Raw genomic sequence first — 23,203 nt, 5'->3', positions numbered from 1 at the left:
GCCACCATAATCCTGCGTGCAAAATATTTTGCGTAGTTTATTTCCCTGCATAATGGCCTCCCACATCTCCCACATGAGCTTCAGTGAGAATACTATCACGCTCAAAATCCGGCACATATCTCTGTAATATTTCATTTACCCCCATTTTGTACAAATGTCCTGCAATGACCGAAAAATCGGCTGTGCGAACTACTAGTTCTTTCTTCTGCTGATTTGTATATCCTTCAGGTGCCATCCCTGTAGTTAAGAAGTGAATAATGTCAGCAAAATGATCATCCGCTACACGTACTGCAAAGAGTTGCACATCTGGAGACCCTTCCTCCAATTACTGGGTTCTTCGCCTATTTCAATTCTCGACAGATGGTCAGGTCCAGCATTCAACCTCCCTGACTTCACAATTACTTCAAAATCATATTCCTATAATAATAACAACCACCTGCAAATTTCCCCCCAACACAGGCTTGTTGACCAGGTACTTTAAGGCAGAATGATCTGTATACATATTGAAGGGTCTTCCTAATAGATAATGCCTGAATTTTTGTAGGGCGTAGACCATGACCAACCACCCGTGCTCTATCGTTGAATAATATTTTATAGCCTTTGATAACTTCCTACTTACGAACGCTATAGGATGGTCCAATTCTCCTTCACTTGCTTGTGTCAGTACCACATCGAGTGCATTGCAAGAAGAATCCACATGTACATGAAACTCCTTTTAACAATCGGGAAATACCAAGATTGGCATTTTCACCATATTTTCCTTTAACACATCCAAGATGTGTTGACATTCCTCATCCCAATAGAATGTTGCATCCTTATTTAGCAGTTTTTCCATGGCCGCGGTAATTTGAGCATAAGCTTTCATTAATTTTCTATAGTATCCCATGTGTCCCAATGTCGTGCGCAGCTGCTTGATGTTCCTAGGGGCCTCCAAGTTCACAATCACCGTGATCTTTGTAGGTTCCACCATCAATCCTTTCTTACAAACGACATGACCCAGCAAGATCCCGAAAGGAACATAAAATATACATTTTTTGAAATTTAGTGCAATTTGGTATCTTCGACATCCATCCAACATAACGCGCATGTTAGAAAATTATATATTACAGAGCAATGGAACACATAAAATATTGTAGAAATATAAACACAGAAAATGCATAAAACAAGAGAGACATAGATATATGTGGTTCACCTAGTTTGGGCTACATCCACGAAGAAACAACCAATCCTTCCTTTTATATTATCCAACAAACTTAAGAAATACAACCTATAGCAAACCCGTTGTAATTCCCTCTTCACTCTCAATCTCCACTCTCTTCCTCACTCATAATATAGATATATATAGTTGCAATACAATTCCCTCATATATGGTGAGGGGTTGCCTTCTAGGGAAAAAAACCCTAAACTAAACATAACTTCTACCATCATATCTCTGTCTAATGAACAACCCAGATTGACTATGAAATTACAACATTTTACAAGGAAATTTTACATCTATTGTTAGCTTCAGGGGTGATTCCCCCAATCCCCCCACCAGGGGGGACTCCTAAAGGTCGCTCTTGCCCCCCGCTGGACCCCCCTGCAGTGAATATTTTACGGGCAGTGTTGTTTCCCCTTTACGAACTGGGGTCCAATCCGGCAATACCTTTGAATACAGGAGATAATCAGGCTACACACCCAACAACGCAAACTTGCTACATGGAATTTAACCAATCCAAACATAGTCCAGTCATCAAAGTATAGTTCTAGAAACTTATGAATGAATTCTTTGAATGCTACTATGACTATGAGAGAAAATATTGCATGTTCATTCTTTAATCCAAAATCCATAATAGTGTACTAAAAGGACCCCTAATCTGTTGCGAAGGTGGTTTTTCTTCTATCCTTTGGTGCAATCTTAATTTTATGATAGCCACAAAACCCATCAAGAAAGGAATAAGCCTCCTACCCTCTGACATTGTCTAGAACTTCATCTGTAAATGTCGTCGGAAATGGATCATGAACACATGCATCATTAAGCTTCTGCAGATCTACGCAGATCCTTATTTCACCATTTTGTTTCTTCTCTTGGACTACCATCGGGCTCACCCAATCAGACTGCTCATCAGGTTCTATAATTCCTGCCTCCAACATTTTATCCAGCTCTTGGTGAACCTTCTCCTTATAATTAGGATTAAGGTGATAAGGCCTCTGTTTGACAGGATTCATGTTCGGCTTCAATGTGATCCTCATAATGGCCAAATCACCAAGTATGCCCTCTAAATCTAAAAACATAGTCGGAAAGAGATCCTGGTATTCGCAAAGTAATTCAACGAATTTTTCTACTATAGCATCATCCCAATAGTCTCCAACCTTCACGAACTTCGGTCCTTCTTCAGTGTCAGTGTTTACTTGTCTTATTTTCAAAGGTGCAGAGATGTCTGGGTTCTCTACTTACAGTCGTTATACTTCGCATTGCCCTTCTGTCTCTAGAACATTGATATTCCTTGCTTCTTCTTCCTCCTCTTTAGTGGTCACATTATAACATTCCAATGTGTGGCGCAGATGGGTGCTCCAATCTGGTTGGGTCCATTCCATTACTTCCTTCAATGTCCTAAAGATAACCGCTTTAATTTATTGAAGTGCCTCATCAATGCTCTCAAACCCGTCCTCAAAGTTGAAAGTTAATAATAACCTTGCCTTCAATACATCCCATTCTGTTGTGTTATGGCGGAGCTTTGTTTCGAGATACTAGTTCATGGGGATTGTATGCAAGGTGTCACAAAATATATGTACCCATTCTGGCTATAGTTCTACCCCCCATGCCTTAGTCCACTTTGCTAGGTGATTGCGCAAATCATCCTTACCATTATACTTCTCAGCCATTCTTGTATTAGCTTGTCCAAATCCTAACTTCATCATTGACATGTAATCTTGCCATCTAGCAAAACTATCCTTATGTGAACCCCACCATCGTGTAGGTGTAGCACGTAGCACCAATTCCAACGCTTGGAATCGGTGGTATTTAGGGACTTCATGCTCAAAATCAACTAAAAATATATCTATGTTAGTTGAACCATCATAATAAGGTAGCTTTCTTACCTCCGACGAAACGTAGCACAGTGGCTTCGTCATCATATTACACCGTAATGTATACACTTCATGTAAGCAATTTTTCCAATGTTCTAGCTCCTCATCTGAGTCAGAAGTGCAAGAAATCTCCCATTCCCATGCAATCCATCCATCCACCATTGGATTCATCCAATCCTGATCTTGCTTTGTTAACTTGTAGATTTGACCGAGCTCATTGTCACTTTCTACATAATCGCACACTGGTTCAGTATAGAATGCCCCTTCAGCCGGATCCAGTGGCACTATAACCCTTAGCAACTTCCTTTCAAATGACATTATACTCTTTTTCAAATTAATGACCCCATTCATATCAATAGCCCAGTCGATTCCCAAGAGCATGGGGTAGGGGTTACTATCATCAACAATTTCTATAACTTCAAAGTCCACCAATGCACTTGCACCTTCAATATCAACCGTTACTCCATATAATCGTCCCATGGGGATGATTTGATGTTGATTCGCCATTTTGAGTTGAATCAGAGACAACTACAGCGTAGGTCTCCGCATCCTTTCCCATGTCTATTTCGGTAGAACATTCGCATCAAACCCCAGATCCAAAATGACCTGGTCCATTTCATAATCACCTATCTGCGTTGTTAGTCGCATCTCACATCTTGTTCATGCCTTATGCTTACCAATATTTCTAACTATGCACTTCTCCATAGAAGTCTTTTCCGTATTGGCGCACTTGTCTATTAAGTCTTGCAACCCTTCCACAACCTTTTTGTTGCACAGTAACTTCATGCATGTTTCCAAAAAAGTAGTGAGTACAGAAGGATCAACCTCATCGGGTTTTGGTGTCTTTTACTGGCTTCCTGAGGTCGAGGCCTCAATGAAGCTCTTCTTTGCCTGCATGAATGTTTCCTTAGCACGATTAAGGTCAAAGGCAGCTTATTTCTCATGAGCTTTGCGTACCCATCTGTCTTCTTCAGGTTGCTTACCTTTATATGTGCCACTCTTCATACCACTTCTTATTACAATATTAATGCTCTTAACCTCCTTGCGGGCTAGAACCCTCATCATTTGTAAATTCTACGTGGGATGTTGAGGCTACGTTTTCTTCTCTTACATTTTAGCTATTAGCACCAAACATTCTTCTATGGCATGGTCGAATTGTCTACAATATTGACAAGAAGGGTGTCTAGGGTTTGACCAATCTTGCATGAAGTGCCTTGGCTACCCGTACTTGTAACAGATAACCTAACGACGTCATCTACCAAGTCCTCCTCCTCATCCTCGTCCTCAACCTTGAAAACCACCACACGCTCCTTTTGCACCTTGATCTAGAGGCTGAGTTTCTGCTTGCATACGGTAAGTAGGGGTTCTTTCCATCATCATCTCATAACTTCGATAATGATGCTCATCATGGCCCAAAGATTTACAGAAATTACAGAACAACTATTAGGGTGTCTGAATGAACTTCTGAAGTAAGTGGTAGTTATATGTCGCATGTTTCCCAATGACTTGGCAAATGGCACACCATAGCACAGCTCATGTGATCAGTCCAGCTGTGGCTTCTAACTTCAGGGGGTTAGCCCCCCTATATAAGATAATTTGTGTATACTCGACAATGATATTTATTGTGCCCATGGCCCTTGCACCTAAAGCACCAAACCTCTACGTGCACTTCTAGCTTAGCATCCTTTTCTTTCTTTAGACTTTGTAATTCTAGGTGTAGGATGCTAACTGTGAGTGAATCTATTGTACCCTTAGGGTTGTATCTTGAATAGGTGATGTGCGCAACATCATCACGATCTCCAAAGCTTCTTCTTGTGTTTCTATCTTTTACTCTGATAGATGGATTCTTAAATGTGGCAAAAGCGATATGATAAACTAGTCACAGTGTTGGGTATATGAGATTTTCATGTTAGCTTGTCTGATTTGACACTTCAACCTCTGATCAAAGTCCCAAGGTGTCTCATCAACTCTTATTAGGATGTCCTTAAATTCAATAACTGACTATAGCTGAGATGTAGGCTTACTAAATTCTTTGTTCAAATATGTTTGAGTCTCTGCTAATGATTCCTGAGGATTATCAGCAAAATACTTAATGTACCAGGTTAGCACGCGAGCTTGCAAGGTGGTAACCAACTACACCTTCTTTATATTATCATCGGTGATTTCTTGCAATGTCCATACAACATTCGCAACAAACCATAATTGCTTTGAATCTTCACTTCCTATTCCCTTGAAGACTGACATCTTCATTGTGTTGGCCATGATGAATGGTGGAGGTGGGGGCGGAGGTGTAGGTGAAGGTGTATGAGGGTGGAGGTGGAGGTGGAGGTGGAGTGTATGGATACGATATCCTCAGAAAACCATCAGTTATTAACTACACAATGTTTTACGATGTAGTCAGCAGCACCCCTTCATCGCCGCTTGAAGGAGGTTCAATCAATGGACTATACTCTAGACATGATCTGTGATTTCTAAAGAGTCTACCACTTTGCATAGCTCCGAAAATTAAGGTAATGGAATTACCCGCTGATGTCAGCCTAGGCTCACTTTACCCACCACATGCATATAAAATACACAATATCATTTTTCCCAGGAATTCCAATTTCCCTGCCTATTCAAAGCTTCATTAATTAAGGTTTAAGGCCCCTTAATTAAATCTCATGCGGAAACATTATAATTGGCTGTCCATAGTCTTAAAATTTAATAAAGTCTTTCCAGTGGAACTTTATTCACCCTCATAAACTTTGGTTAATTCTATACCCCGCGCATATTAACCATACCTTCTTAACTCTGGTCTCGGCTTAACTCAACATTAACCACACCATTGTCCCAGACTTGCTTGAAATCGACTTAACCTTTTAATTCATTAATCCCACTTTATTTTTATTATAATTCTCCTATAATAGAAATATAACCTAAACTACACTTAACCTTACCTTTTCACCAATCCACAACCTTTTCACATTTCTCTATGCTCACATTTATCGTGTTCAGCCTCCACCGTTGATTTCACTCCATTAGATCAATGGCTGTCACATCATATCGCCACTTAAACCATTTCATCCATCGGAACTAAAATGAAATTAACTTGTATTGATAAACTTCTCAGGATCGCTCAAGCCCAAGTCTTATCATCTTCAATCTCCGCCATCGATCTTACCATTCAATCTGACTGTTGTTGATACACCTAAGCATCTCACATCGCAAATCGCATTTTCTTAAGGCCAAGGTTCATTCACTCATGAAATATTGTGATGCAAAACTAATTGGTGATCCTCCACCATTTGATCAAGACACACTTGATCCAATGGTCAGCAGCGATATTGCATGGAATCTTGCGTGACGTTTACCCGCCCTTGCGGAGCCAATAAGGAATATAAATCCTAGACCTATAAATGTTCGCATCCATTTTTGGAATTAAAGTCTGATCACTTTATGACCCGATTTGCGTTGTATATAAGAGGCCATCAATCTACGGCTTGTGGGACTTCAACTAGCACACGGATTAAAACACCCTTCACCCCTACAGTTGACTATGATCTAAAAGGTTGAATATGAGATCGACAACTAGGAGTGAGTGTGGGACTTCAGCCACAATCAAGGAAATCCATACTCTCCTACCCCTACAGTTGTTGATCACTGTTGATCTAACAAATCTATAGATTTGACAATCCAAATCTATTCCTCCGCCATTCTTCTTCCGCCATTAATATCCGTCGACCTAAATGATCTAACCACTCCTGTGCACATTTACTTCCTACCTTTGTGCCTTTACACTATTTCTTAATGTTCTTCTACAATTTTGGTTTTCTTCAAGGTTCTGGTCTTTCGTTGTTTTGCCACACACCTCTCTCATGAGCTTAACTTTGTGTACTCTTTAATCACTGCCACTTTCGAACTTCACTTTGATCCTTCAATCAGATTTAATGATTCGACATGATCCTTCATCCTCACTTCTTCTCTGTGTTCTGCCCGAACTCCACCTGCATACATATACTATGCAAAACCTCTAATTCACACACAATTTATCCTTCGATTACTCAATACACACACATGAACTCAAAATCAAGTTGTTTGTATTAATAAACAAGTATTTACATAAGAGTCCCTCTCTCTCTAGCCTGATATTCTAATCAGTGGCCTCTGTTTTCCTACTTGTTGTAGGCTTACAATCAAACCTATCTAACTCTTGACCTGAGTAACTAGCTAACCCCTGACTATGCCTTTTAGGCTTACATTTATACAAAAGGATTCTATAACGAATTCCTAGTTTAGATCCATAACCTTCTAAACAAAATGCTAAAATCTCTTCCTTATCTCTAAGGATCCTCTCTAATCCACAAAATCATGAACTAACTCCTAATCTAAGTTTTACAATTAATTCTCAAATCTCCCAATCTCTCAACTATCTTGATTCTCTCATGTTCTCCTACATTCGAGAACATTTACAAATATTCCTTGCTATACTTAATTAAATCCCTATTCTAGCTTCTCCCATTAAAATCACCCAAAACCTTAATAATTACATTAATTCAAAGCATATGAAACCAACTTCCTTGGAAGCACAAGACCCCCTATGTCTACTAAAATACAATGATATTATTGAGCTGAATGCTCCTGCATCAGACTCTCAAGATTGAAAATAAACATGATATCCTGATCATGTGCTTCTGATCTATGTCCTCCTGGATCCAATACTTTGTTCTGTAGTCTGTCCTTGGTTGTTTTTGTTGTTCTCTAGGTCTCCACAATTTATGCTGCATTGCCCCGCTAGCTATGCTCTCGCAGTTTGCTGCTATCTTTTCCTTGTTGTTGCTTTGCTTTCTTACTATTTTCTTCTCCCTTTGAGACACTTTTCTCATCAAATCCATCATCAATTTAATTTCTATGTCCAACTCATTTCTTTTCTGGACTCTTTCCTCTTCCTCTCTTGCATATCCTTTGCAATCTTCATCGGGTTCTTTCTTCACTACTGGTGCTTTCTGCCATTTCTCCAGTAGCTTTAATTCTTTCTCCCATTCACTAATCCTTTGATTAGAGTTTAGTCCTTCTTCTTTATTCACTTTTTCAACAACTTCCCTGGTTATGTCCACTATGCCTATCATCATGATGGAATGATGATCCTTTACTATGTTTTCAGCTAACGTAGTCTCTTCTTTAAATTTTCCTTTAATCTTCTGCTGGTTACTTTCACTTTGTAGTTGTTGTTTACTTATTTCCACCCTTACATCCTTACCCTCTTGTTGCTTCTAAACTTCCAAATAATCTCCAAATAAATTCTGTTCAATTTCTTCGATCACAGCATCACACTCATTCATTCTGTGCATTGTTCCTGCAAAAAAACTATTGGTTTGTGAATCAAAACATTCTTTTGTCTCCATGTCTTTTAAAGACCCTCTGTTACTATTAAGTACTATTGTAACCATTTCTTTTCTATTGCCATTTCCTCCTAGCAACTTCTCCAGCAATTAAATTTCCTCCTTCCATTTAGCAAGTGTTTTATCACAATGCTCTTCATTTCTAGTTTCATCCTTTACATGGTCACTATTTCCCAATGATTCAATCAGACTACCTTCCATAGGCAATTATGTCTTATTCATCTCCACAGAAATAAGTTCCTGTTCAACACTTATAATCCCTGTATTCACACAACAATTTTTAGTTTGAAAATTGTAAGGCTCAACACCCTCAACTAATATTTCATATAGCAGCTCTTCAGGTTGATCTTCATCTCCTTCCTACACAAGGAATTGTCCTTGTTTTTTAACAGTTCCAAATATCAATTCATCAATAATTTCTTTCTACTACAACAATTCAATGGTTTCCTCATTCAAGAGGAATTCTTCATCATATTCTTCTCTAGAATACTTATCCTCTAAAAGGTACTCTTCATCCTTTGTCAGTACATCAGTATGTTGATCCAAGTTCTCCTCTGAACTTTGGTAATTTTTATCAAGTTTTATGACAGCTTCATAAGGCTGCCAATCCTCTGCAAAACCTACACTCAAAAAGAAATTATTATCATTAAAAACATAAGGCCTCAGTGTCTCTTCTTCCTTTGGCAACATTTCAGTATGATGCTCTGAACTATCCCAATAGTTCACTAATCTACATTCCTCATCTTCACCCAGAACTTCACCCTGTTCTGGTTCACAAATGGAAACTTCCATTTCCATCTCAGCTTCTCTGAGTTTTTCCATTAGCCACTTCACTTGCTTCTGATGTAGCCTTCTCTGTAACTTATGCCACTTTACTGCCATTTTCCTCAAAACCCAACCTTGTCTCTGGCTTTCCTCTAGTATCCTCCTTAATGATTCGAGTTGTTATTTTATCTCTACAATTTCCTTGTCAAGCTCCTCTTGACTCACTCTCTTGCCATTTGCCTTGGTATCCTCCTTCTTCACTTTTCTTCTGTTGTGGTTTTCCTTAGAACCTCTGCTATGACTATCAGTAGTCATTTCCTCCTTCTCTATCTTCATGAGCTCCTTACTCACTTACTATGAGCTGCACTAAAGCCTCTGCAACAACAAGTCTTCCCTATTGCCACTTATCTCACCAAGCTTTTCTTTGTACTTGGTATTTTGGCAAGCCCTTGGTTCTCTATCTCTGGAACCTCTTTTGAGCACTTCTCTCTACTCCTTCTAGGCTTCAACTCATCTGCATCTTCTAAGAACACAATTTTCCTCTTTTTTTTGAATCACAATGAAATACTTGGTACTTACCGCCTCTTGTTTCACTTAGAAAGTCTTACTAGCTTCCTTCATCCCTTAGAAATTCTACCCACATCCTCTGTGGAATTGCCTTTGTGAGCTGCAACAATACCTCTCCAGTAACAAGTCTCCTTCTTGCTACATATGCCTCACTAAGCTTCTCTCCTCTTAGCTCAGTCTTTTAGCATCTCTATGGTTCCATCCTCTGGAACCAATTGAGCACTCCTTCCTCTAGGTTGTTGCAATCTTATCACCTTCTTATAATGCTACCTGATCATCAATATAAAAACCACACACTCCAATCTTCAAATCAAATTAAAAAAAAAAACATATCATCTCACCTTCAAGATCTCTACATGATCTTGTTATACCATTCTCCTGCACTTTGAATGGATTGTCCTCTATTCCCTTGCATTTGCAATTCTCCTAATATTCTGCTATACTTTATCTTTGTGTGCATATTGTTTGTCATATTAGAATTTGATCTCCTCTTGCTTGGATACATACCTTAAAACATAAATTTGTTCTAAATTTTCTCAAAGATCTTTTACACAAAATTCCCTTATTCTAACTGATATCAATTGTTTCAACCACAATTCTATTATGATACCAAATGATGCTAGCCTAAGTCGTCTTTACCCACAGCATGCATATAAAATGCATAATCTCATTTTTCCTAAGAATTTCAATTTCCCTAACTAATCAAACCTTCATTAATTAAGGTTTAAGGCCCCTTAATTAAATCTCATGCGGAAACATTATAATTGACTGTCCATAGTCTTAAACTTTAATAAATCCTTTCTAGTAGAACTTATTCACCCTCATAAAATTTGGTTAATTCTATACCCCGCACATATTAACCATACCTTCTTAACTCTGGTCTCAGCTTAACTCAACGTTAACCACACAATGGTCCTAGACTTGGTTAAACTCAACTTAACCTTTTAGTTCATTAATCCCACTTTATTTCTATTATAATTCTCCTATAATAGAAATATAACATAAACCGCACTTAACCTTACCTTTTCACCAATCCATGGCCTTTGCACATTTCCTGATGCTCACTTTTATCGTGTTCAGCCTCCACCATTGATTTCACTCCATCAGATCAACGACTGTCACGTCATAATGACACTTGAAACCTTTCATCCGCCAAAACTCAAATAAACTTAACTTGCGTTGATAAACTTCTCAAGTCCGCTCAGGCCCAAGTCTTATTGGCTTCAATCTCCATTATCGATCTTACCATTTAATCCAATGATTATTGGTACACCCAAGCATTGCACATCGAAAATCGCATTTTCTTAAGGCCAATGTTCAGTCACTCATAAAATATTGCGATACAAAACTAATCAGCAATCCTCCACCATTTTATCAAGACACACTTGATCCAACGCTCAGCAACAATATCACACGGAATCTTGCGCGACTTTTACCCACCCTTACGGAGCCTATAAGGAATATGAATCCTTGATCTATAAATGGTTGGGTCCATTTTTGGAATTAAATTTCTATCACTTTATGACCCGATATCTGTTGGATATAAGCGGCCATCAATCTACGACTTGCGGGACTTCAACTAGCACACTGATTAAAACACCCTTAATCCCCACAGTTGACTATGATCTAAAAGGTTGAATATGAGATCGACGACTAGGAGCAAGTGTGGGACTTCATCCATGATCAAGTAAATCCATACTCTCCTACCCCCATAGTTGTTGATCACCATCGATCTAACAGATCTGTCGATCTGACGATCCAGATCTATTCCTCCACCATTCTTCTTTCACCATTAATATCTGTCGATCTAAATGATCCGATGGCTCCTATGCACATTTACTTCCTTCCTTCATGCCTTTACTTTCTTCACCTTTACACTATATCTTAATGTTTTTCTACGGTTTCGGTTTTCTTCAGGGTTCTGCTCTTTCGTTGTTTTGCCACACAACTCTCTCCTGAGCTTAACTTTGCATACTCTTTAATCATTGTCACTTTCGAACTTCACTTTGATCCTTTAATTGGATTCAATGATCCAACATGATCCTTCATCCTCACTTCTTCTCTGTCTTCTTCCCGAACTCCACCTACATACATATACTATGCAGAACCTCTAATTCACACACAATTCATCCTTCGATTACTCAATACACACACATGAACTCGAAATCAAGTTTTTCGTACTAATAAACAAGTATTTACATAAGAGTCTCTCTCTCTCTGACCTGATATTCTAATCAGTGGCCTCTGTTTTCCTACCTTGTTATACACATATTTGGGCACTGCAATCCCAAACTCATATGTCCATAAACTAAGGACTCCTTAAGTCCCTAAAAGTGTTTTTTCACACCCTAAAAGATCATGGTCAACTGATTACATCATTTCCCATAATTTCCACCTGAAAACCCACTCAGAACTGGCCAAAACTAGACCATACAGACAGATCCATGGGCAAGGTGCAATGCATACTGACTACCTAACTAGCCAAGTGCGATGCATACTCAAATGGCCTTCTGTGGGGTGCGATGATTGAGAATCGACAAATGGCAGAGATAGTTTTCAAGGTGGATGATCATCGAATCTTCTAGAAACTTCTCCTGTGACACTTGACTCTCTGAATTCGCCCAGGGATGAGTAAGAGATCATGAAATATCCAAGTGGAACCAAAAACTATCAATGAAATGACACTAATCAAAAACCCAGAGCTGACTCACACCCTTGCAAGACATTTATATATGGATCCCTCATCTGAAAGATCTAGAGGTTGGAATTTTGTATTTTGTAAGGAAGTGTTGTTGGTTTGTTGAGATGATACATTGCATTGTTGGATGGTTTGCTTGTTCATTAGGTGAAGAGGGCTTCTACAACTGGGAGGATGATGCTAGATCAGACAGCTGGGTTGTAATCCTATCTTACATTACTATTAATAAAGTTCTTTGAGTTTTCCTCCATATGATCTTCTATTTGTGAATCTTATTGTTTATGAATGCAATTGTATAGTCAATGTGTTTCAAATTCTGCATTGTTTATGATGTTATAGATAGATATGCTTTGATAGTTCACTGTTACTTTGACTCTCTAGGTACTCTTTGAAGTAGCACAAGTAGGAGAGGAGTGGAAAATTCTATCAAGGAAAGGGAGAAATCAAGCTATGATCAAAGTGAAATATCCAATTTGGTCTTCTGTTCTTCTCTTCCATCTATCACACTTAAAGGAACTCTTGAAAAGCTTTCATTGTTTGTTTCTAAGATAGCTACCCATCTTAGTGGGACTAGCAATTCGAATCGACACTAGTTTTCCCTGTAACATACCTGCCATAGGCTTACAGTCAAACCTATCTAACACTCGACCTAACTAACCAACTAACCCCTCACTATGCCTTTTAGGCTTACATTTATACAAAAGGATTCTATAACCAATTCCTTATTTAGATCCATAACCTTCTCAAAAAAATGCCAAAATATCTTCCTTATCTCTAAGGATCCTCTCTAATCCAAAAAATCATGAACTAAATCCTAATCTAAGTTTTGCAATTAATTCTCAAATGTCTCAATCTCTCACCTATCCTGATTCTCTCATGTTCTCCTACATTCAAGAACATTTAAAAATATGCCTCACTATACTTACTTAAATCCCTATTCTAGCTTCTCTCATTAAAATCACCCAAAACCTTAATAATTACATTAATTCAAAGCATAGGAAACCAACTTCCTTGGAAACACAAGACCCCCTATGTCTACTAAAATATAATGATATTGTTGAGCTGAATGCTCCTGCATCATCCGCTTTTCACATAATAACATTTTAATCCATGTATTCAATGACCTTAAATACTTACCTTGCGGTCCTTTGAAGAATCTCCGCTCTGCCTCGTTATAGATAACTGAGGTATAAAATACAAATTCAGTAACAAATCCTCCCAAAACTTGATCAAGCCAATGATTGATAACCTGCATGATCTTGTTTTCAGATGCCTCTAGTTGTTGCACCAATTCTGGGGCCCACACTATGGGACTTTCGAGTTTCCACCTCCCTTGATTGTTTGTCAATTTAGCTAACCACTCATATAATTCAATTTGGAAAGTGCAAAAGAAGATTTCATGTACCTCTATATACAGATACCTATTCAACCAATCCTCCTTCGACAAGCATGGATTCTTGGTTTCTTGAGCTGCAAACTCATGAATATTCTGACCTAACCACTTTTAAATCTATTTCTCAGTCAGATTCCAATGATGTGAAATCACACATCTTCTTTAAGCAGATCCAGACCTTGGAAATGGAACCATTTGTTGGCTTAGCAGGTCCCGACCCAGGTTTGGGTTTAGTTGCGCCAATGAAAAAAACCATACATTGTTGGCCCTTTCGGAAACAACCCACGTAGCGCAGGCTACAGTCTCACCCGAACCAATATTGGGGGATGCAAGAACCAAGTTTCTACATCTGAAGACTAGTGTGATGTCTTCCAGTGCCTTAGATTTTCCTCCATGCATATCAATAGACTTCTAGGGCTTGTTACTGTAACTAAGTTAAAGTTACCTCCAAACCTTCACGAAGGTCCATGATCAGTCCTCGCGGACCTTAAATAGTCGACTTATCTACTTTCACACATCCACAAGAAACCCTAGATCAGCGTTCGCGTAGATCTACTTAATTCATTAAAAACATAAGAGAAATAGCTTGTAACTTCGCGGAAGTGGCTAAGCATTTATTTCATACATTGTTAAGACATATTCAATGAATTCATGTAGCATTCATTCAATATTTCATAAAAAATATCAATAATAGACAACATATAACATAAAAAGATTCAATGGAAATACTCATTAATTCTCCAAAAAGCTATCTTTATTGATCTCCAATTCACTGATTACATACTCTTCTACCCTACGCACACAACTGCAGGGGTCCGTGCACTCAATTGTGCATGCTACCGAGGCCTCCTACACACTCAACTGTGGGAGCCTTCCCTTCTCTACCTAAGCGCAAGAAGCAGAGCCTTCCTGCCTTATCACTTTCCCAACAAAACCTCTTCAATGTACCCAATTCTCTATCCAAAGTTATGTCTAAGACTCTCTAAGACTCAACTATTTATAGCTCTTTTAATACAATACCATGGCCCTTATCTCATGGGTGAGTCTTAAAAATTGACCAAAACAAGGGGCTAAGACCCCTTTTACTCCTATCTATCTGCGCACTCCACATCCACATTTCGTGGAGACTTCACATCTTTTACAAAATTATTTACAAAAATTGACTAAGTTGAATCAATTCTACCCCTGGGGACCCCATCCCAACATTATCTTTAAGCATTCTTCTCCAAACACCAAGCTTCTCTCCCCATTTCACATCAAGGGAAAAGTGTTGAACCAGCCTGAATATAAAATATGAAATTTGCATATTGACCATGCTCCCCCCGAGCTTATGCTGGACCCTCTAAACATATACAATAAAATCACATGGCATTATGACTTCACCAAACATGACATTTCCTATCACCAATGACTCATCATTACATCAATCATCCAACACAGTGGGGTTATATATTTGACTCAACATTACATCAATTTTCCAAAATAATGGGATTAGATACATATAATGACTTGATCCCAGTATCCCATACATGGCTAAATTTTAAAATTATTACAACATGGGTCTTTTCATTATATTTACATCAAGAGACATATAAGACACTTATAACTAAAAATAGGAACTTCCACCATGGCATAACAAGGCTATACTAGTTGTTGGGACAGGGGCTCCTATGATCAATTTTGGGGCAAAAGCCCAAGTTTTGGGGTAGAAATCCCAAGTTTTTGTTATGTCAAGTGTGGTCACAGAGTGCGTAGATGGAAAAGCGTCATAAGAGGGTTTATCCTTCTGTTATGTAAGTTGTGTTGGCTTCTATAGACCTACCCATTGTTCGCAGACCATGGGATTGTAAAAAAAGGAGAGCCTTAGAGAGTCTAAGGAAGGAAACCAACGAAGAATGAAGATGTAAGGGGTTATTAGTAGTAAGAGTGAAGAAATATTAGAGTAGAAGAGAGGCTCTAAATTTGTGTGCGCACAGGCCTAGAGTAAAGTCTACAGCTAAGTGCGCAGACCCCTGCACCTGAGTGTGCAGGGAAGTCTTGAGTCTGTAAGAAGAACTAAAGCATTAATAAAGAAGTTATTACAACATTTCTTGTGTTTTGTCTATTTCCTTTTGTTATGAATGAATGTGCTATTATGTCATGATGAATGAGGGGTTTATGAATTAATACATCATTGATGTGCGATTTTACGTTATTTACACTGTCATATGAACGCAAGTAATAATAACTGTTTACATGGAGAATATTTTGTTGCATGTTAATGTTATCAAACGCTTAAGCTGATCTGGGTAAATACAAAACTAAGGGTAGTTATAGAAGTGCATAAGCAGTTGATTCACCTATTTAGGGTCTGCAAAAGGTAGTCGTAGACCTTCACGGAGGTATACAATCTGATTAAGAGAAGTTATATCGATAAGCCCTCGGGGCTTATCGATCTATGCAAAGGTAGATTTGGGGCATAAAACAACATCACGATCATCTCTGGGTGTGGAAAATTGGTTCCAACATCCCCCCATACTGCTTCGGGTGAGACTTCAGTTCGAGATGCTAAAAGGGCCAGTGGTGTAGGGATTTGTTTGGCAAACTTAACTTTGAACCTGCGTCAGGACCCACTAATTCAAAAAATGGTTCCATTGTCTGGACCAGGATCTGCATAAAGAGATGTGTGATTTTGCATCACTGGAATCCAACAAATAAAGAAATTGAGGAGTGGTTGGATAGAAAGATCCATGAATTTGCGGTGCAATAAAATAGAAATCTGCCATTGATGAAAGAATAGTGGTTGGAAAGGTATTTGTACACATAGGTACACGAAATTTTATTATATTCCTCTCCGATTGAGCTATATGAGTGGATTGCTAGATTGGCAGATGACCAGCGAAGGTGGAGGCTTAACAATCCAATAGTGTGGACCCTAGAGCTAGTGCGAAGATTGGAAGCCTCTAAAGATAAGATCACATGCGCTGTCAATCACTGGCTTGATCGTGTCATCGGAGGATTTGTCACAGAGTTCATGGTCGATACCTCGGTTAGCTACAACAAAGCAGAGCGACACTTCTTCAAGGGACCACGAGGTAAGTATCTAAGATTTTTGAATACTTGGATTAAAATGCTCTTGTGTGAAAAGTGGATTATGCAATTACCTTGATGTTTGGAGCTACACGAAGTGGAAAGTTATTTAGGGATAGAAGGAGAACAGGTCCTGAATATCGTTCGTTGATTGAGCCTCCTCTGAGTGACGACGAAGGAATAGCAGAGGCTTCTTCACAGAGAGTTGTCCACTTAATAAGGCAAGGGTTTTTGTGAATACCCCATCCACCCACACCACCTCCATCTTCACCTCCATAGCATACCCCTTCACCCACATTGTTGGAAATAATACTGAGAGGGGAGGGTGAATCAGTATTAGCAAGTCAATAACTTTTCATTTCCATAATCAGATTTATATATGCTACTTCAGTTAAGGGAACTCACATGTACACACAATTGTGTTTAAGGCAACTAGTGTATATCCAACAAACTTACGATTCAGTTAATTCATCATACGTTGATCTTTAATCAGTGCATTATAACTTCATTAACCATATAAATAGTAACTAGGTGCAGTAAAAATAGAATAGGCCATCGCTCATAAGAAACACACATGAACACCAAGATTTAAGGTGGAAACCCAATGCGAGACAAAAACCACCTGCTGTTGTCTTCTTTTAATATAAGAAAAACTTGTTTACAATCTTGTACTGGTGCAAACTCATACCAGTACGTAGGCACCCACCTGAAGGCTACAACCTTCTCTCATTCTCCAACTTCTACTGGAAGGGAGCTACAACCCCCTAGCTCTTGTATTAGCTGACCCATTTACTAGTATGTAGGTGATAGACTACAGAAGGTTCCAACCTTCACTCGTTTTCTAACTGCTACTAGAAGGGAGCTCCAACCCCCTGGCTCTTGTACTGGCCGATATGTTTACTAGTCCGTAGGCACCGGCCTACAGAAGCCTCCAATCTTCACTCATTTTCCAGCTGCTACTGGAAGGGAGCTCCAACCCCCTGGCTCTTGTACTGGCCAATATTTTTACCAGTACGTAGGCGCCAGCCTACAGAAGGTGACAACCTTCTCTCTTCCTCCAGGAACCACGTTTCATAAATTTTCAGACTAGATACTCCTGGAACATAACACCATAATATGAAAGCCACATTTCATCCAATTTTCATACTGGACCCATCAACAACATTGAAGCTCAAAATCAATCACCACTCCAACATAACCATTGCATTAACCAATCATTCAATACTCAATCATCAATCCCTAAATCACCCAACCACTGAATCACTAAAGCCCTATCATCAAAACACAGTGACCAAAACATAGAGTGAACCCAAAACTCTGCAACAACCACTAGAACCAACTGCAAATTCAGCTATCATATTTCATAATGTATATGCTACTGTGATGAGACGAACCAGTGTGTATACGCACTTTTATCAAAGAGAACCTGCATACAGATCTACAAATGTTAACATAAAAACTTCACAACTATTTCAGAATTCAGTCGTACCCAGATCATAACATTTGTAGAATAAAATATGCGTCAACATTCAGATCTAGTCTATCCATGATCATACCACATAATGATAATACATTCCAAGCCTTAAGATCCTGATACATCATCCATCATCATCCACATAGGTGCATCCTTGGTTCAGATCAAGCAAAGCATCACAAACCCATAACGTGCATACTGGATCTCACACTTCATTAGATATTCAATACTTGCACACCTTGGCCAATGATTTTCTCCTCCTTTTATAGTTTTAGGCCCTACTCAATACCATGGACCAAAACCACTTAGGACCAATACCTTGGACCAAATACCTAGGGTCAATACCTCGAACTAGATACCTTGGACCAATACCATGGATCAAAATACCATGGACCAAATACCTTGGACCAAAACTTAGTTTTCCAAGATATATGTGCCTTTCCTTCCGTGAAAGTGTATGTGTACGTTATATGCTCCTTTTGGTCTGTTAACCTGCGTGTATACGCAACTTTGTCAAGGTGAACCTGCGTATACCTCTCTTTATTCATTCTTTGTAGTCTGATCAATAATTCTTTGCAATTGACCTGCAGCACTATGATCTATCATCTAAGTGAGTTGCCATCAAAGACAACACCTATATCATAATGCCAACAATCACCACCACATCCACCACCGTTCAATATGGCGAATGCAGTGAAGTTGCTTGTTTTAAAGGGCTTTGGAAATGAGGACCTGGACCAATTTTTGTTCATTTTGAAGGTTGTATGGACAACCCAAAACATTATAGATGATCAGACGAATAATGAAAGGTTGGTTACTTCTTTATAGGATCATGCGCTAGAATTGTACATTAAGTATTGCACCGATAAATTGACAGCTGTGTTGGCAGACATTCAAACTACGTTGAATAAGGAATTCAATAGACCCAAGTCTTAAGCGCAATCAATCATGGGATTCAATGAAATCATGATGAAGCCTAGTCAAATGCCCTGGGAGCTAGATCAAAGATTGATATGCCAAATCCGCAAAGCTAGCATGAATCTTACAGATGGGAAGCACTGTGAATAGTTTGTGGCTTCACTCTTGCCTCATTTAAGGGTTGCTTTATCACAACAAAAGATTGGGACCTAGGTGGAAGCCCTAGAGATTGTGACGAGATTGTATGAGACACTGATTCAAAATGCTACTTTGGGAGTTCAGCAGATTCACGCGGAGTTGTAGAATGTTTTCCTAGAATTCCAAAGTCTGAAGAAGGATAGAGCGGCTCGGCCAGAGGTGCGCGAAGAAGTTTGGTGTCTAAAATGTAAGAGATAGGGGCATGATAAAGATCATTTCCATGTCTTCATGAATTATGTTACAGGAGGAAGGCCAACACCTCTGAGGCCAGAAGCTCAAGTAGGGCCAAGTATGGGGCCCATGCTGTGGTGTGCTATATGTTAGGTAGCTGGAAAACATGTGACAAATAATTGTCACTTGCTGCAAAAATTTGTACAGACACTGCAACAACTCTTCTGCAACTTCTGCAACTTAGTAGGTCACGATGAGTGTAATTGCCATAGTTATGAGTTAATGATGGAGAGAATTCCCGCATATCAGATGCAGATAGAAGCTTGACCTCTAGATCAAGGCACTGGGGGAGTGCGAGGAGGATATTAGAGGTGTGGACGAGATCGAGGCAGAGGAGGACCTGTGAGAGGTTGGGGACAAGTTATTTGCTACAATTGCGGAGGGCCAGGACACTATGCACAAGAGTGTACGAACCTGACACACATGTCGTATTGATACTGTACTCAGTTTGACCACGCAATAGAATACTACAATAGCTAAGATGTGGGAAAAGGGGATGCAGATTCAACAGCCTACCCAGAACCTACAGATGATGAGGGCTCAACCCCATGAAGAGGATCCTACTATGAATATTGTGCTGCGAAGTGGAATGACGACTAGCAACGATAAGGGAAAGCATCCTGGAGAAAGTGAATGGGTCCACAAAGCTCCATAAAAGGAGGTTGGCTTTGATTTAGAGCATGCAAAAGAAACCTTCATGGAAGAAAAGAAAATCTTCACTGAGCCTTGTACCTCAGGAAGTGTGATAGTAAGGCTGTGAAAGGATTACAGGAGTTGATAAATAAATGTTCCGGTAAATAAAATTCTCTTGAAGGACCTCTCGTATTCAGGAAAATTGGTAAGCATAAGGCAAGAAAAGGGCATGAGATGAGGCTCATCGCGCAAATAAGTGAATATGAAGTGGACCAAGTTATTTTGGATGTTGTGTTAGATGTGAATGTTTTTCCTAAACAAACATGGGAGAGAATGGGGAGACCTGCACTACAGTGGTCTCCGATTCAATTGAGGATGGTGTATCAACAAATGATTATCCCCATGGGAATATTGCAGGGAGCGATAATAAATATTGAAGGCGCGAGCGCGTTGTCTGATTTCGAAGTGATAGAGATTGTCGATGACAACAACCCCTACCCCACGCTCCTTGGGATCGACTAGGCTATTGACATGAATGTGGTGATCAATTTTAAGAAGCGGACAATGTCATTTGAGAGGAAATCGCTCCGTGTAGTAGTACCTATGGACCATGCAGAAGGACCGCACTATATTGAACTGGTCTGTGATTATGAAAGTGATGATGATTTGAACCAAATATAGAAAATAATAGCACGAGACCAATATTGGGTGAATCTGATTGTAGATGGATGCATCTCATGGGACTGCGAAAGTTCCTGCACATTGGATTCAGGTGAAGAGTTGGAACACTAGCATAATAGGTTGCATGAAGTATCTATGTTGCACTGTAACATGATGACTAAATTGTTGCACTGTGTATCATCAGAGGTAAGGAGTTTGCCTTATTATGAAGGTCTAAGTGATGTAGATAAATTTTTGGACGCATTTGAAAGGGAAGTTCTTGAGAAGCATCACTTCCAAGCACTGGATTTGGTGTTGCGCTACACTTACAAGACGGTGGGTTGCGCATAAAGACAATTTCAATGGATGGCACGAATACAAAATGATGATGAGGGTGTAGTTTAGTTGCCAAAAAGCATGATTAATAGAGGAATAAGATGGGAGGAGCGATTCGTGTGATCACTTAGAAGAATGGACTAATGCTTATGGAGCAGAGCTGCAACCGGAATGGGCGCATTTGTTCTCTCATACTTTAGATGTAATACCAATGAATTTGTACCTAGAATCCAAGCTCTGCCATGGCACAGACGAATGGGATATCCTGAGACAGGGATTCATGATGACATTTAGCTTTGAAGATGGATTCCAGTGCATCGACGAAGCGTTGTAGGAGGTCAAGGAAGAAATCTTCAAAATACCACAGGATCCCTTGGATTTGATTCAACAAGATTGCACCACCGAGTTGTGACATGCACTGGATCCAAGGAACATTAATATCCCAGAGGCAGAAGGTGACCGTGAAGTTGAGGGACCACAGATAGAGAATCCAGATATCCCCGCGCTGCTGAAAACTAGACAAGTGAACATTGGAATAGAGGCGGAGTCAAAGTTTATGAAGATAGGGGACTAGTGGGATGATGCTATGGTGGATAAGGTCACTAAGTTGCTCCGTGACTACTAGGATTTGTTCCCTACAAAGTTTTCAAACTTGAAGGGGATAGTAGGCGATTTAGGAGTGATGAATATAATGTTGAAACCAGACGTGAAGCCTTTGAAGTAGAGGCCATATCACCTTAATCCTAACTACAAGGAAAAGGTTTTCTTGGAGTTGGAAAAGATGTTGGCAGCAGGTATTATTGAACTAGTGGAGGAATCTGATTGGGTAAGTCTTATGGTAGTTCAGGAAAAGAATCAGAAGGATGAGATAAGGATTTGCATAGATCTCAGGAAGTTGAATGATGGTTGCATTCATGATCCCTTCCCAACTCCATTCACAGATGAAGTGTTGGATAATCTTGGTGGGCAGGAGGCCTATTCATTGACTGATTGGTTCTCTGGATACCATCAGATAAAGATCGCGCGAGAAGACAGGGGTAAGACTACCTTCATGACTAAGTGGGGATGCTTTCAATATACAGTAATTCCTTTTGGACTTAAGAATGCGCCGACAATATTTTCACGCGTAGTCATTGCGGTAGTCAAAGAGTTCATCCACAAGTTTTCGGAGGTATACTTTGACGATTGGATAGTGTTTGGACTGGAAAGGTGCCATTTAGCTAGTTTGCGCTTGATGTTGAATATGTGCCGGAGGTATCAGATTGCACTAAACTTGAAGAAGTGTTTATTTTGCATCCCTTTCAGAATCTTGCTAGGTCATGTAGTGTGTAGACAAGGCTTAATTGTAGACCCTACTAAGATTAGAGTCATAATTAACTTGGAGGCGCCAAGGAGTGTTAAACAGCTGCGCGAAACACTAGGTCATACTAGATACTATCGAAAGTTCATCAAGAGCTATGCCTAGATTATTGTGCCGATGGAAAATCTATTGAAGAAGGACGCTACATTCTATTGGAATGAGGAATTTCAGCGGAGTCTTGATGTATTTAAAGATAAAATGGTCACAGCGCCGATCCTAGTCTTCTCGAATTCGAATAAAGAATTTCATGTGCATGTGGATGTGTCATGTATCACATTGGGAGGAGTACTGACACAGGCCAGTGAAGGAGAAATGGATCACCCGATAGCCTTTGCAAGCATGAAGTTGTCAAAGGCTATAAAGAATTATTCAACAATAGAGCAGGAAGGGTTAGCTATGTTGTATGCGTTGGCTGTGGTGTATGCGCTCCAAAAGCTTAGGAATTACTTGCTAG

This window comes from Pinus tabuliformis, chromosome 7 (assembly GCF_031772625.1).
Source record: "Pinus tabuliformis cultivar Carrire ecotype Pingquan chromosome 7, CPIR1, whole genome shotgun sequence".
NCBI lineage: Eukaryota > Viridiplantae > Streptophyta > Pinopsida > Pinales > Pinaceae > Pinus > Pinus tabuliformis.
The sequence above is the reverse complement of the archived record's forward strand: the minus strand, read 5'-3'. Positions refer to the sequence as shown.